Raw genomic sequence first — 3319 nt, 5'->3', positions numbered from 1 at the left:
GTTTGGCTCAAATGTTTAGGTCTGCTTCACCTCTTCTAGGCTTCTGTAATTCCTGTTCCTAATCTCCACCCTCGCAGTGGGCTGGGGAAGTCTAGCTATCTGACGCAGAGGAACTCCTGCTGTATAGTTTTGATGAATATTGATACCTGTAACCTAGATTTCATGTGAGCAAGAGCTAATCACACGGTATCAGTAACTGATCTTATTTATGTTGTTATGGCTGAATGCCATCATATCCTCACAGAAATGGTCTAAAATGTAGTATCCTTTGGATAATTGTCAGGAACTGTTTTCAATCTCATACGAGGTTGTGGTCTGGGCTCTAGGGCGGACAGTACATAGATCTGACAACACCACCAGCTGCTTTGTTTAGTTTAATGTTCTTCTTTTGTGTCTGTTTCCTTTTCTCAGCAATTGCTGAACATCAATTGCTGTTAGTGCTCCACCTCCTTTCAGACCCTTATGTCTGCTGTGGGTTTTTTTCAGTTCTGAGGCATGAGTGGAGCTTCATTTTCGCCCGTTTCTCTCACAGATTTAAGCACTTTATATCTAATGGTGTGTTGGGGTGGGTACCACTGGGTGGTACCATTTGCGCTATTAGAGACCCAGCAGCCCAGATTCCAAGGAAATAGTGAACACTGGAGATTTGAAGGGACATCTGGAACATCTGGCAAGGGGAAACCTGTATGTGAGGAACAGGGCTGCCGTGCCATAAGATAGATTTGACGTTATTGTCATTGTTCAGTGCACGTACAAAGCAGCATAATGCCATTAGCATCTACAGAAGTGCTATAGTAGCATTGTGCAATAAATACAAACACAAGAAATGTATGCATTTCTATGAGTGAATGTGTGTGAAAATCTACACACTGGACGCACACTGGATTAGAAACACCTACCTTGTATCTACACACATAGTCCATTGTAGCAGCTCCACTGACCATACAGGAGCGCTTTGTAGTTCTACAATTACAGAATGTAGTCCACCTGTTTTTCTGCATACTTTCTTATCCTTATTTCACCGTGCTCTTCAATGGTCAGGACCCCCACCGGAGCCCCACCGAGCAGGTAGGATTTGGGTATAATAATAAAAATAATAATATGGTAATATAGTTTTGCGTAACAACGTTTTCCAGTATATGTTTTTATGATGAAATTGAGACATGACTGAACAATTGTCTCGTGTCTCGTGAACTCATTGAACTTCTTCCCGTTTTCTCCTGCATCATGACTTCACTGCAGGTTTATAGTGTACACCTGAATAGTGACAATGTAGGCCACATGAAGCTGGGAACATCACCATATTTCCTCCCCGAACTGAGAGTGGCATGAAATGGGTTCCTTTCCCTATTGTGATACACATGACCTTTACTTTTGTTCCTTTGCCTTTGGTCTACCACGCTCTCAATTCACCTTTACTGTTAATGTGGCATTTACAGGACTGTCGTTTCCAATATGACTCACTTTCAGTGGGCTCTTTTCACTGAGGGGCATTGTTCATGCTTCATCCACAGCTTAGTAGAGCAGGGAAATATAATCAACTGGTTCTGTAAAATTGATTCTATACATCATGTGAGTTCCAGGAGGGAAAATATAAAAATAAAACCATGCAAGACTGAGAGTGACCATAAAGAGGAATTATCCAAACCAGGAGTTACCAAATTGTGAAAAGCAACAAGACAAATGAATGCCTTCATGAATGTTTAGGCGTACTAATCTTATTTCCAAAAAGGAAATTAAAGGAAAATTGGACAGCAGTAATTTGTAAATCCCCACTGAACTGAATGGAAATATAAATATTACACAGACAAAATACGTAATGCTTAGCTTCAAGGTTTTTCTTGAGCATTTTGAGGTCCAGGTGATGTGATTACGCATAAGAACACCCAAAAACTCTTATATTGGCTGAGTATGAGTAGTTTAAGGCTTGCCAAAAAAAATGCATTGGTCAATAATCCACTTTAAGTTAACAGTTCAAGAATAAGGTTTCTCAAAGACTCAGATATTCAGGGCATGAAATCAAAATTTAAGTGAGGGGTGCATGGTTCGAACTGGCTCAGACTTTCTCTTTCTCTTTCTCTCAACCACAGCTGAGAAACGGCACCTGAAGGCGTTTGAAGGGTGGAGAAACACCCAAATGTCGAAAAGCATGAAAAGAGATGAGGATATTGCTCTATTCCTTCCAGAATCAGAACTGAATATTTGTAAACTTTCATAATAGAAATGTGTAAAATAAAGCAGGGTCACGGTGGTGCAGCAGGTAGGTGTCGCAGTCACACAGCTCCAGGGACCTGGAGGTTGTGGGTTCGATTCCCGCTCTGGGTGACTGTCTGTGAGGAGTTTGGTGTGTCCTCCCTGTGTCCGTGTGGGTTTCCTCCGGGTGACTGTTTGTGAGGAGTGTGGTGTGTTCTCCCTGTGTCTGTGTGGGTTTCCTCCGGGTGACTGTCTGTGAGGAGTGTGGTGTGTTCTCCCTGTGTCTGTGTGGGTTTCCTCCGGGTGACTGTCTGTGAGGAGTGTGGTGTGTTCTCCCTGTGTCTGCGTGGGTTTCCTCCGGGTGACTGTCTGTGAGAAGTGTGGTGTGTTCTCCCTGTGTCTGTGTGGGTTTCCTCCAGGTGACTGTCTGTGAGGAGTTTGGTGTGTTCTCCCTGTGTCTGCGTGGGTTTCCTCCGGGTGACTGTCTGTGAGGAGTTGGTGTGTTCTCCCTGTGTCTGTGTGGGTTTCCTCCGGGTGACTGTCTGTGAGGAGTTGGTGTGTTCTCCCTGTGTCTGCGTGGGTTTCCTCCGGGTGACTGTCTGTGAGGAGTGTGGTGTGTTCTCCCTGTGTCTGTGTGGGTTTCCTCCGGGTGACTGTCTGTGAGGAGTTGGTGTGTTCTCCCTGTGTCTGCGTGGGTTTCCTCCGGGTGACTGTCTGTGAGGAGTGTGGTGTGTTCTCCCTGTGTCTGTGTGGGTTTCCTCCGGGTGACTGTCTGTGAGGAGTGTGGTGTGTTCTCCCTGTGTCTGTGTGGGTTACCTCCGGGTGACTGTCTGTGAGGAGTTGGTGTGTTCTCCCTGTGTCTGCGTGGGTTTCCTCCGGGTGACTGTCTGTGAGGAGTGTGGTGTGTTCTCCCTGTGTCTGTGTGGGTTTCCTCCGGGTGACTGTCTGTGAGGAGTTGGTGTGTTCTCCCTGTGTCTGTTCTCTGGGTGCTCCGGTTTCCTCCCACAGTCCAAAAACACACGTTGGTAGGTGGCTTGGCGACTCAAAAGTGTCCGTAGATGTGAGTGTGTGTGTGTCTGTGTGTTGCCCTGTGAAGGACTGGTGCCCCCTCCAGGGTGTGTTCCCG

This window comes from Hoplias malabaricus, chromosome 8 (genome assembly GCF_029633855.1).
Source record: "Hoplias malabaricus isolate fHopMal1 chromosome 8, fHopMal1.hap1, whole genome shotgun sequence".
In the NCBI taxonomy this organism is placed as follows: domain Eukaryota; kingdom Metazoa; phylum Chordata; class Actinopteri; order Characiformes; family Erythrinidae; genus Hoplias; species Hoplias malabaricus.
The sequence above is the reverse complement of the archived record's forward strand: the minus strand, read 5'-3'. Positions refer to the sequence as shown.